We start from the raw sequence: 13,748 nt of genomic DNA, 5'->3' as shown, positions 1-13,748 counted from the left end.
CTTTCCTATAATACGGCGACCAGAACTGTACGCAATACTCCAAATGCGGCCGCACCAGAGTTTTGTACAGTTGCAGCATGACCTCCTGGCTCCGAAACTCAATCCCTCTACCAATAAAAGCTAACACACCGTACACCTTCTTAACAACCCTATCAACCTGGGTGCCAACTTTCAGGGATCTATGCACATGGACACCCAGATCCCTCTGTTCATCCACACGACCAAGTATCTTACCATTAGCCCTGTTACTCCTTCCAAAGTGAATCACCTCACTCTTTTCCGCATGAAACTCCATTTGCCACCTCTCAGCCCAGCTCTGCAGCTTATCTATGTCCCTCTGTAACCTGCCACTTCCCTCCACACTGTCTGCAACTCCACCGACTTTAGTGTCATCCACAAATTTACTAATCCATCCTTCCATGCCCTCATCCAGGTCATTAATAAAAATGACAAACAGCAGTGGCCCCAAAACAGATCCTTGCGGTACACCACTAGTAACTGAACTCCAGGATGAATATTTCCCATCAACCACCACCCTCTGTTTTCTTACAGCTAGCCAATTCCTGATCCAAACCATTAAATCACCCTCAATCCCATGTGTCCGTATTTTCTGCAAAAGCTTACCATGGGGAACCTTATCAAACGCTTTGCTGAAATCCATATACACCACATCAACCGCTTTACCCTCATCCACTTCTTTGGTCACCTTCTCAAAGAACTCAATAAGGTTTGTGAGGCACGACCTACCCTTCACAAAACTGTGCTGACTATCCCTAATCAAATTATTCTTTTCTCGGTGATTTTAAATCCTATCTCTTATAATCCTTTCCAATACTTTGCCCACAAGAGAAGTAAGGCTTACCGGTCTGTAATTACCAGGGTTGTCTCTACTCCCCTTCTTGAACAAGGGGACAACATTTGCTATCCTCCAGTCTTCTGGCACTGTTCCTGTAGACAATGACAACACAAAGATCAAAGCCAAAGGCTCTGCAATCTCCTCCCTAGCCTCCCAGAGAATCCTAGGATAAATCCCATCTGGCCCAGGGGACTTATCTATTTTTACCCTTTCCAGAATTGCTAACATCTCCTCCTTTTGAACATCAATCCCATCCAGTCCAACAGCCTGCATCTCAGTACTCCCCTCGACAACACTGTCTCTCTCCAGTGTGAATACCAACGAAAAATATTCATTTAGTGCCTCTCCTATCTCTTCAGACTCTACGCACAACTTCCCACTCCTGTCCTTGACTGGCCCTAATCTTACCCTAGTCATTCTTTTACTCCTAACATACTCATAGAAAGCTTTAGGGTTTTCCTTGATCCTACCTGCCAAAGACTTCTCATATCCCCTCCTGGCTCTTCTTAACTCTTCTTTAGGTCCTTCCTGGCTAACTTGTAACTCTCAAGTGCCCTAACTGAGCCTTCACGTCTCATCTTAACATAAGTCTCCTTCTTCCTCTTCACAAGAGATTCAACCTCCTTAGTAAACCACGGTTCCCTCACACGTCTGCTTCCTCCCTGCCTGACAGATACATATTTATCAAGGACGTGTAGTAGCTGTTCCTTGAACAAGTTCCACATTACAATTGTGCCCATCCCCTGCAGTTTCCTTCCCCAATCTATGCCAGCTAAATCTCGCCTAATCACATCATAATTTCCTTTCCCCCAGCTATAACTCTTGCCCTTTGGTATATACCTATCCTTTTCCATTGCTAAGGTAAACGTAATCGAATTGTGGTCACTGTCGCCAAAGTGCTCACTTACCTCCAAATCTAACACCTGACCTGGTTCATTACCCAGTACCAAATCCAATGTGGCCTCGCCTCTTGTTGGTCTATCTACATACTGCATCAGGAAGCCTTCCTGCACACATTGGACAAAAACCGACCCCTCTAAAGTACTCGAACTATAGCTTTTCCAGTCAATATTTGTAAAGTTAAAGTCCCCCAGTACAACTACCTTGTTACTTTCACTCCTATCCAGAATCATCTTTGCAATCGTTTCCTCTACATCTCTGGAGCTTTTCGGAGGTCTATAAAAAACTCCCAACAGGGTGACCTCTCCTTTCCTGTTTCTAACCTCAGCCCAAACTACCTCAGTAGACGAGTCCTCATCAAATGTCCTTTCTGCCACCGTAATACTGTCCTTGACTAACAATGCCACACCTCCCCCTCTTTTGCCACCTTCCCTGCACTTACTGAAACATCTAAACCCTGGAACCTGCAACAACCATTCCTGTCCCTGCTCTATCCATGTCTCCGAGATGGCCACAACATCGAAGTCCCAGGTACCATCCCATGCTGCAAGCTCACCCACCTTATTCTGGATGCTCTTGGCATTGAAGTATACACACTTCAAACCGCCTTCCTGCCTGCCAGTACACTCCTGCGACTCTGAAACCTCATCCATGACCTCACTACTCTCAACCTCCTGTACACCGGAGCTATAATTCAGGTACCCACCCCCCTGCTGAATTAGTTTAAACCCTCCCGAAGAGCATTAGCAAATTTCCCCCCCCAAGATATTGGTACCCCTCTGGTTCAAGTGCAGACCATCCTGTTTGTAGAGGTCCCACCTACCCCAGAAAGAGCCCCAGTTGTCCAGGTACACCAGCGAGTTCACACCAGGGAGAGACCGTTCACCTGCTCTGAGTGTGGGAAAGCTTTTGCTACTTCATCTGACCTGCTGAGACATGAGCGAGTTCACACAAGGGAGAGGCCATTCAGCTGTCTAGAGTGTGAAATGAGATTTAATCGATTATCTCACTCCCTCCTGCACCATCCCTGTAACCACGTGTTCAAATGCTCTCTCTCCCTATTCCTCTCCTCACTATCATGTGGCACGGGTAACAAACCAGAGATAACAACTTTGTTTGTTCTAGCCCTAAGCTTCCACCCTAATTCTCTGAATTTCTGCCTTACATCCCCATCCCTTTTCCTACCTATGTCTTGAGTGCCTATGTGAACCACAACTTGGGGCTGGTCCCCCTCCCCCTTAAGGATTTCTTCCTGGAAAGATGGAAGATGAGGGGTGACCTAATAGAGGTGTATAAAATTATGAAGGGCATAGACAGAGTGAACAGTGGGAAGCTTTTTCCCAGGTCGGAGGTGACGAACACAAGGGGTCACGGGTTCAAGGTGAGGGGGGCAAGGTTCAACACAGATGTCAGGGGGACGTATTTTACACAGAGGGTGGTGGGGGCCTGGAATGCACTGCCAATGCAAGGTGATTGAGGCGGACATGCTGGGATCGTTTAAGACTCATCTAGATAACCACATGAACAGACTGGGAATAGAGGGATACAAAAGAATGGTCTAGTTGGGCACATGAGCGGTGCAGGCTTGGAGGGCCGAAGGGCCTGTTCCTGTGCTGTATTGTTCTTTGTTCTTTGAAAGGGGAGAGTGCAGAATGTAGTGTTATAGTCATAGTCTGGAGAGCAGGTTGTCGCACATTCCCTGAACCTGCTTCTGTTACAACAGGAAGTGTGTTTGAAGTCAGAATTCCCCCGATTATTTAGCCCCTCTCTATATACCCCTTGCTTCCATCCCCAACCCACCACCCACACTGCCTACCCTGGGAGTTGAAACTCATGATGTGGAGATGCCGGCGTTGGACTGGGGTGAACACAGTAAGAGTTTTAGCAACACCAGGTTAAAGTCCAACAGGTTTATTTGGTAGCAAATACCATTAGCTTTCGGAGCGCTGCTCCTTCGTCAGATGGAGTGGAAATGTGCTCTCAAACAGGGCACAGAGACACAAAATCAAATTACAGAATACTGATTAGAATGCGAATCCCTACAACCAGCCAGATCTTAAAGATACAGATAGTGTGGGTCGAGGGAGCATTAAGCACAGGTTAAAGAGATGTGTATTGTCTCCAGACAGGACAGCCTGCAAGTCCAGGAGGCAAGCTGTGGGGGTTACTGATAATGTGACATAAATCCAACATCCCGGTTTAGGCCGTCCTCATGTGTGCAGAACTTGGCTATCAGTTTCTGCTCAGCGACTCTGCGCTGTCGTGTGTCGTGAAGGCCGCCTTGGAGAACATTCTAATCAGTATTCTGTAACTTGATTTTTGTGTCTCTGTGCCCTGTTTGAGAGCAGATTTCCACTCCATCTGACGAAGGAGCAGCGCTCCGAAAGCTAATGGTATTTGCTACCAAATAAACCTGTTGGACTTTAACCTGGTGTTGTTAAAACTCTTACTGAGTTGAAACTCAGCCACGCTTAGCAAAATTAGGAATAAGTGATTCAGGACTCAAAGATACATCAAGTAATGCTCAAGTAATAAGCACCTTACCGTGTCATATGATAAGACAGGCAGCTTTTTCATCACTCAGTGTGTGTTAATAAGCCCATCATATTTCCAACTTTGGCACTTACTTTTCTAAAGTTCGTTTCCTCCTTTCATCCTTCATCCTTACCAAACTTTCCTGAACAACAGCAGTTCATCTTCCACTTAAGTGAATTAAAGTTTGTTCTTTAGCTCTCCTCGCGTTGTGTGTTCTTGAAGAGTGGATGTTGTTCCGCCTTGCTCAGTGGGAATTACTGCGGTACCCTCGGAATCATGCTGGGATGCTGGCTCCTCATGACTAATTTTACTATTCATGTTTTGAACCTTGCAGATACATTTTCTGCAAGTTTTCTTTTTAAATTAATCTCTGTGGGGAATAAAGTTTCTGCCTTTCTTTATGCTAATATGAAAAGCAGGTTCCACTCAGCAGGTACTGAGAGACTTCAATCAGGCAATTTCAAACAAAATGCTTAAAGCTGATCATTTGTGGAGCTTTTCCAATGCCTGTGAATTAAGGCAAAGGAATTATTTCAGAAGGTTGCAAAAAAATTCCCAGCATTTTATCCTGTGCCCATCAGCCTGAAGTGCTTCTGTTTTGGCAACAAATGGCTTAATGATTTTTTTCTGATCAACTAGGGATTGGTTATATTTATTCTTCTGCAGCTTTAAATCACTAATTAAAGTATTAATCTTAAAAAGAAATTGGCAGTTTCTGAATGGGAAGATTTGTGTATATAAATATTACTCCTGTAACCTAGTTATATTGATTAGAAGTGTTTAAAATAAGAATAGTCAGATTCCCCACAGCACTGAATTGCTTTTAATTTAGTTGAATATTAATGGAAATGCAAGTTTCACACATTAAACAACTTAGAAAATCTAAACATCAAAACAACACATTGGTACAATTGAATTAATTGTGCAATTCGTATTGTGAATATTAACTAAAGTAACAAAGTCAATACAGTAGCGGTAGAAGTACTATTAATTCAGCAAATCTGTAATCACCAATGATTTTAAAGGGAACGAGGTTATGAAAATTAACTACTTGCTGTCTCAGGAGGAGTAACGGTGACGCATCTGATGTCCTAATTTCCTAGAACATTGGTGTCGTTCAACATTATGGCTGTTAAAATGAATTCAGCCTCCAGTAAATTATGGGATATTTACTGATATATCTTTGCTATGACTGTCTGCAACTTCACTCCAAATTTATTTTTATACTGTAATGTCGCCTTCATGAAATAAGATTGCCTTCAGTGCCTTCAGCTGCCAGAGACAACACTGTAATACAAATGGCCTGATGCATTTGCCATTCAATGTGGTGCAACCTTTCTGGAATTTAGATCTAATCCTGCTTGAAGCAGAGTTCCCACCTTCTCACTGGAAAATAAAGCATTGAAACTTACTGGAGTGAGGCTTTAGAACAGGAAAAGAGCTACGTTCAGGAAATCCAGAAATGTGGGTTCCCCATACATCATGGAGCTTCAGGGCAGATGTGATTGATTTTCCTCAACTAGCAGGCTCTAGACAAAGCTCGAGGCAAAGTCACAACCAAGGACCAAGTAAATTTAGTGATGGTGGGAGGAGAGATCTCAAAGCAGTGCAGGGTGTGTTGGTGTGGTGGGGGCAGGGAAGCTGACAGATCATGGTGTCAGTCATGATGGGGTGGATGGGGGTGGGGAGGAGGGCTCAAGAGAAGATCAGGGGTTCTGTGATCGTGGATGTTCACTGATTTGGGGAAAGGTTATGGAAATGAGCAGAGGGTATATAGCTTTGCTTGTTGGACCTGGAGGAAACATTTGTTCTCCTGGACTACAAGCAGTACTGCAAAGTACTTGACGCTTACGGGTCAAAGCCTTTTTGCTTCCTCTTACTTGTCAGGTTTTTCAAGGGCTGGGAAACCAGGATCAATGTGGCTTAATAATTTGATCATCAAGTCCTGGAGTGAGACTCAGACCCAGATCTTCTAGTTCAGAGGCCCACAGCGCCACAAGACCTCTCCTCAAACTCAGGCTACAGATTCACAAATCATTGAAAACAAGAATACAAGCTAACAAGGCCTTTAAAAGTAAAAATGACGCACTGATAGTCATTTCTAGAAAAATTGAATTGAAAATGAGAGAAGCTATGTTCAAGGTACACAACACTGTGTATACTACTAATCTTATACAAAAGTCAGAAAATAAGAGAATGTGGAAGAAAAATTCAGATGATACCAGAACTGAGAGAGTACAACTATCAGGCAAGATGAAGAGACTCGAATTCCTTCCTCTAAAGAATGAGAAGACTGAGAGGTTATCCAACAGCAGTTCTTAAATTATGAAGTGGGTCAATAGGAAAAATCTAGAGAAAATGGCCGGTATTTTATGACCTCGCTCAGACGAGGCTTATAAAATCCCGCCCGAGGCCAATGAAGAATTCCGTTCCGTGAGCTGCACCCGCCCCGATTCCGGGACGGGCATGGCGGTAAAATTCCAGCCAATGTTTCCATTTATGGGGAGCCCAAAACTAATGGTCATCAATCCAGGAAAATCACATATAAATCAAGGAAGGAATTGAGGGGTAACTTTGTCACTTAGTGAAATGGGTGTTTGAGGGGGAAGCTAGATAACTAAAGAGGGAGAAAGGGAGAGAAGGACATGCGAACAGGGTTAGATGAAGAGAAGTAGAATGAAGCTTATGAGCAACATAAATATTGGCATAGACCTGAAGGAGGAAATTTTCCAGAAAACCATATTTGTATCATCAAATATATTTTTATTGGACTAATTGGCACCACTCATAACGGGCCAACAATGCAGAGGGGCACCCCCGGATGGATATTCGATCGGGTCTCCCCCTGCACAGCTGAGAGACTCACGAATTTCAGAAACTACGGAAGATCCCTAATCTGCCTAGCAACAGCGCATAGCTGCATTTTAAACTGGCCAAGGAAGATCAAGATCCCTATGAAACGAGACAGAGAGTGGGTTATCAAAACCAAGCTATCACTGAAATATTACCAATTCGGCCAAGGCAGACATAAAAATCTGATAAACTAAGAGATAAGGATAAAAGGTTAAGAATGAAATACCCCAGACATCCAACAGGACAGGATGACATTAACACTCAATCTCACAAGCAGGAAACACAGACACGGAACAATAGGACCAATTTAAATAAGAGGACACATAGAGATAGTAATGGGAAACGCATTTAGACACCGGGGCAGGACCAAGTAATCCCATTAACACGAACACACACCATACAAATGCTAATCCATGAAACTTCCTAGGGACTTTTGAAACTGACAGACCACTTTATACATTGTGTAAAAAAGGGCATAATCAAATGTTCCCGCGCGAATTTTGGATCCCTATAAAGATCCAGAGCTGATGTGATTTAATTGAGATCAACGTGGCCAAGCCACTGTTTCTGAGCTGGCTACGGGGGTCTCCCTGGGATCCCAGTAATTGTACAATAAAGACACGCTTTGAACCTTGATTTGCGACTCAACTTCTATTCTGCACTGGTAAGGGATATTTCCCTACAACAAAATGGCGTAGTCACGGCAGGATTTGATATCTGACTTCTGACTGATGGCCACAGTTTGAAAGTCGGAATCAAATTTAAACGAATCTGATACAAATCCAGAGCAGTCAAAGGCGAGTGCAGGTCTCCGTTCAAAGTGAGGTACCTTTAAGGGTTAGGGTTTGTCTGTTTTAAGTATTGTTGTCTTGTAGAACTGTATAATCTTGCCTAAGTTTTTAAATTGAAACAGAAGTCCGCACTAAAGAGGTACAGGTCAGAACGACCGCGTGGAAGAAGGTAAGTAACTTTTAACTTTAATAGGAGTAAAGGACCAGAGGTAAAGATAACAGGTTTTGGGCTATTTGATAACAGGAATTAAGACTAATATAAAGATAAGTACCGCATGCAGAACTAATTGGTGTAACTAACCCAGGATTGTAAATGAAACCACTGTCTGTGCCAAGGCAATAGGACAAGGGAGTGCTTGACTCAAGGTGCCCTACCCTAAACTGGACGTTAAGAGGAGAAATCTCCCACGCTAAGGTTGGGTTTTGAAGCGGGCGCTAAGAGGCACAGGCACTCAGGGTGCAAGGCACGGACAGTGTAAATCGGGTAACAACACAGACTCTGAAGGGACGAACAACCTCAGAGTCGATACAGTTACTAACTATAACAGGGGCTTTGATAACAGAATACATGTGTGTAAGTGTTGAGGAAAAGGGGACCCGATCCATCCTGACCAAGAGACACGACGACGGAGGATCCATTAGGGACCCGGGCGGAGTTTGATAACCTTGTTCGTCTGTAGGGAACACCACAGCCCATAGCAGGATACCCGGTTTTGGGGTAACGGATCAACCCTGCTAGTGGGGGTGGTGGCCGAGCGGGAGGCGTTGTACTTAGAGGGGCTGGGAACAGGGGCGGACAAACCCACTAAACAACCAGCACACATCCCAATAAGACAACACAAAATAGTCCAAGCGTGAGGTGTCAGGAATAGTTGGGGGAGCCCAGGGGAAAGAGACCCACTGGAACCTCACTACGAGAACCTACAGCAATACAGACGGTGCTGGGGCAGTATCAGTGACAGGAGATAAGGGAGAGAGTTGAGGTACTTTTACTGTAGCAGCCAGCATACGGGGGTTGCAGGACTGCTAGACAGAAAAATGGCAGACCACGTTGTTAAGGGAGAAACTGCAGTAGCTCTCATTTTGAAGTATCTGTTAGCCAGAGAAGCGATTGTTGCAAAGATGAAACGGAATGGGTGGAACGCATCACAAACTTTAGAAGATCAAAGAAAGTGGGTAGACGGAGTTAAACGGGACAAAACAAAAGTAATGGGAGTAATATTAGTGACCCAGTTAGCTGGACTAATTGAGGAAGTAAATGCCTCTATGGAGGAGAGACACAAAGAGACAGAGCAAATTAAAGTATTACAGGAGAGAGTGAGGGAATTAGAATACAGAAACCACACTGCGGAGATAACGCAGAGATCAGAGGAAACGGACCCTCGGCGCCCATACGAGTCAGTGCAGAAACATACAGCCACTCCAGCATCAAAAGAAAACATAGACAATTATAATCTAGCGCCAGTCACGAGAGGAGGGACGTTAGCACAACCAAAGGCAACCTATAAGCCTTTTACGCCAGGGGAAAGGCAGCAGATGGATAGGAGAGATCTTAGTTTTTGTATTTCAGTGTGTTTGTGAGATCTGGTAGCTTGTCGAATGTAGGTGGTTGTTGTTGTAATTAGATTGAGAGCAGGGAGCTCTTTGTTCCTGTGGAATGTTTGCTACAGGCAGTGGGTGCAGTACATTGCACCTTGGTTTAGCCTCAGGGGGGCTGGGAGAGTGTTAAAACTGTAAAGATTCAAGTGATAGGATTTCTTGAATTTACTTCTGCTTTGAGTCAATTACAGTTTGGAAGAAAGAAGAATAAAAGCGATTGTCTTAATCAATGTTCAGTATTCTCTTTGAATGTTTTACACTCATCCCAGTCTGAAATGATAAGTTTGAATGAAAAAGGATGTACTGTGGAATGACTTTTGGAAGCTTCCATGTGTGTGTCTGTGTGTGTTTAAACAAAGTGGTTGCGTGGATGCTTTGTTGTTGTTTGTTTTAATGTTAAGAAAGGATTTAAACCTTGGAAGGAAGCATGTGCTCTTTCCTTTGTCTTGAAGTAGAAATTATAAGAGTTAGTTGAGGAGTTAAGAGAAGAAAATAAGTTATTTTGTGGAAAGGTAGAAAAGCAGGAACAAAAGACTGAGGTCTATGAATCAGTTTAAAGTGTATCAAGTCAGTGAAATACAGTATTAATCGCAGAATATCGCGATTTGCGAACGTCAGATAGTTTAGTATTCTGAACTAGTTAAAATTATGTACTGCCGTCGGAATTTCATGAGCCATCAAGGTTCAAGGTTTGCCAAATATAAAAGCACTGCAAAGCTTAAAACCTAGCCAGTTAAGAAACCAAAATGTTCCTAATCAAATAACTGGTATGTATTGTACCTGCTTTGATTTTGATTCGGCGCCTGTTACTTTTCCTAGAGTGCGGGGGTTTCGATCTGGAGCTCAGTTTAAAAAAAGAAACGGCTTAAATTAAAAGGGTTTGGATATCACGGGTACGATGTGTAAAGTGGTATGATACAACTGCCGCTTGATTATTTTTATTATACAGTATAGCACTGCCATATAGACACAAGAATAACATCAAATCCTGAAAAGCCTTAACCAACTTTGTATGATATATTCATATACTATATTGAATATTGATAAAGACATAATTATTTTGTGAAGTACTGTGGTGCGGCACTTGCACGCAAACAAATGATCAAATTAGAGATAGTGTAAGAGTACATCATATAAAGATCGGAGCTGTATGGCATGTGATTTTAATGGGGAAAGCGATGTCTTTTGATAAGATTACAGACAAATGAATGGATGTCCAATTGCAGCCAAAAAAGGCCAGTACAAAGTGTTATTTAATTCACACTAAGCTTGCTATGGATGGGGGATGCCAATTCAAGTTGATTCGGACCAGGGAACACATTTCACAGGAAAGGTTCTGAAAAACATTTGCCAACTATTAGGAATAAAACAAAAATTTCACATCCCCTATCACCCACAAAGTTCCGGGATGGTGGAGAGGATGAATCGGACTCTAAAAATAACAATGGCAAAAGCAATGCAATCCTCAGGTAGAAATTGGACAGAAGTCCTACCTGCAGTTCTGATGAGGCTTAGGGCGACCACAAATCGAACTACCGGCTTGACTCCATACGAGCTGATGACCGGGCGAGCAATGCACTTACCCGAAAACATTATTACAGGCTGGACAGATGTGGGTCCGATAAAAGATAGGATCCGACAATACATCCGAGACCTTAGCACCCAATTGAAGGGGATGCGCCGGTCCGTAATTTCTAATCAGGCACAGGTCGACGCAGAGGGGGACTCAGAAATATTACCAGAAGTCCCAAAAGCCGGGAGCCGGGTATTAACAAAAGTGCTTCCTGCAAAACCAGGATTTGCCCCAAGATGGCACGGACCTTACGAGGTCATTATTAGCGGAGATACCTGTGCCTGTATAGATATAAGGGGACAAGGGGTCTGGAAACACTGGACCCAATTGAAACTATATGAGGACAAATGAACTAAAAGATACCGTTTTGCTCATTCAACTTCCACAGGAACCAGGACCAGATCTACTATCAAGACGTCGGAACCAACTACTTTTAATTTAATTGCCTGTTTATTTTCTGTATATACTGTAATTGTAAAATACTGTTGAAAAAAAAAAAGAGCGATATGGGAACAGGGACATATCTGATAATAACCCTGACCATTGTAAATACACTCCAACATATGGGGGTTAGGGGAGCAGAACCACCAATCATGGAAGGAAACCTATTCCTGAAAACACACATCCAGATCTATGGGAATAGGACCGCTTGTTACCCCTCAGCGCGATCAGTAAACTCCCTATTCATCGCCACACCAGGGTGGCTCCCACAAGAGTTATTCACTATTGACACATCGGGGGCACCCTGCAAAGAACATATTGGGTACTTTAAGCAAGGGATACAAGGAAGGTGTGTAGAGCTCACTGAGCCGGGAATTCTAAGGGGGACGGGACCCCAACCGGAGGAGACACATGGGAACTACCCACAATGTTTTAAGGGAGAGGGATGGGGGTGCGTGCATGCCTTTGTCCCTAAAAATGATTCATGCGCTGAGGCACATTGTGCTCTCCAGGAGTGCCGGGTCCGGGAAGGACACTTCACTTGTGACTGCAAGCAACAAAAATGCATTGCAGTCACCGCGGGTAGGCAGCTTATGTGTGGCAAGTGCAACAGCACCCACGTAAGCTCAGCCTCAGGGACATATCCATTTGATTCTCACCAAGAGGTACAATCAAGTGGACAGTCCAGGGGGAGGGAAGGTTCCACAAGATGGGGCCATGCGGTCAAACGACCCCGGGGTAATGCATGTCATCGGGTTAAAGACGGGTACGTGTTTTTATTTAAAAATGTATATATGACGGCCACAGACAGGCCTCCAAGGTTCTTTTCCGTAGGGACAATCAGACCTCTCACGGTTCCATGCCCAAGTGAAGGGCATGTCCAGAAACGCATAGTGACCAGGGCCATCAGCGCAGAATTTTGCTCCGACTGGCAGGCCCCTGTCACACTAGGGTCTTCTTTAGGATATGGATTTCTGGGGACACTATCCCTGGGAGGCGCCGCAGGGGTGATCAGTGCCAGTAATAGGAACTTCTTCATATGTGGACTGACCATTTTAGGAAACAACACCCTACAAGCATTAGGCGCAATTGACCAAGAACTCGCAGAACTCAGACTATACACACAACAAACGAGATATGCGGTGGACTATCAGCTAGCCAGACAAGGGGGGGTATGCACCATCATCAAGGAAAAATGCATCACATACGTACACGACAAGACACTAAACATAACAGCAGCCATGTCCGGGATACAAAAGCAATTGGATAACTTTAAACAGGGGTTAACAGGGACTGATGGGTGGTTAGGATGGCTGTTTAACACAGTTTGGGGAGCATATATTATGAAGGGATTAATCCTAGTGGTAGCCATCCTGTTCACACTCTGCCTTGGCCTAACCTGTATTAAAGTGATATGTGCAAATATTACATCAAGAATGCTACCCACTGCCAGTATCCAGATGCAAGAACTTAACAACGACCCAGAAGAGGAGGAACAACGGCAAGGACAACAGCTGTACAAATCACAGTTCCTCTGAAGGTCGTCCATGGGGGGTCAGCCATGAATGGCACCCCCTGGACGAGAGGAGGGACTGAAGGAGGAAATTTTCCAGAAAACCATATTTGTATCATCAAATATATTTTTATTGGACTAATTGGCACCACTCATAACGGGCCAACAATGCAGAGGGGCACCCCCGGATGGATATTCGATCGGGTCTCCCCCTGCACAGCTGAGAGACTCACGAATTTCAGAAACTACGGAAGATCCCTAATCTGCCTAGCAACAGCGCATAGCTGCATTTTAAACTGGCCAAGGAAGATCAAGATCCCTATGAAACGAGACAGAGAGTGGGTTATCAAAACCAAGCTATCACTGAAATATTACCAATTCGGCCAAGGCAGACATAAAAATCTGATAAACTAAGAGATAAGGATAAAAGGTTAAGAATGAAATACCCCAGACATCCAACAGGACAGGATGACATTAACACTCAATCTCACAAGCAGGAAACACAGACACGGAACAATAGGACCAATTTAAATAAGAGGACACATAGAGATAGTAATGGGAAACGCATTTAGACACCGGGGCAGGACCAAGTAATCCCATTAACACGAACACACACCATACAAATGCTAATCCATGAAACTTCCTAGGGACTTTTGAAACTGACAGACCACTTTATACATTGTGTAA

Source organism: Mustelus asterias, chromosome 1, assembly GCF_964213995.1.
Source record: "Mustelus asterias chromosome 1, sMusAst1.hap1.1, whole genome shotgun sequence".
Lineage (NCBI taxonomy): Eukaryota > Metazoa > Chordata > Chondrichthyes > Carcharhiniformes > Triakidae > Mustelus > Mustelus asterias.
This window is presented reverse-complemented; position numbering follows the sequence as displayed.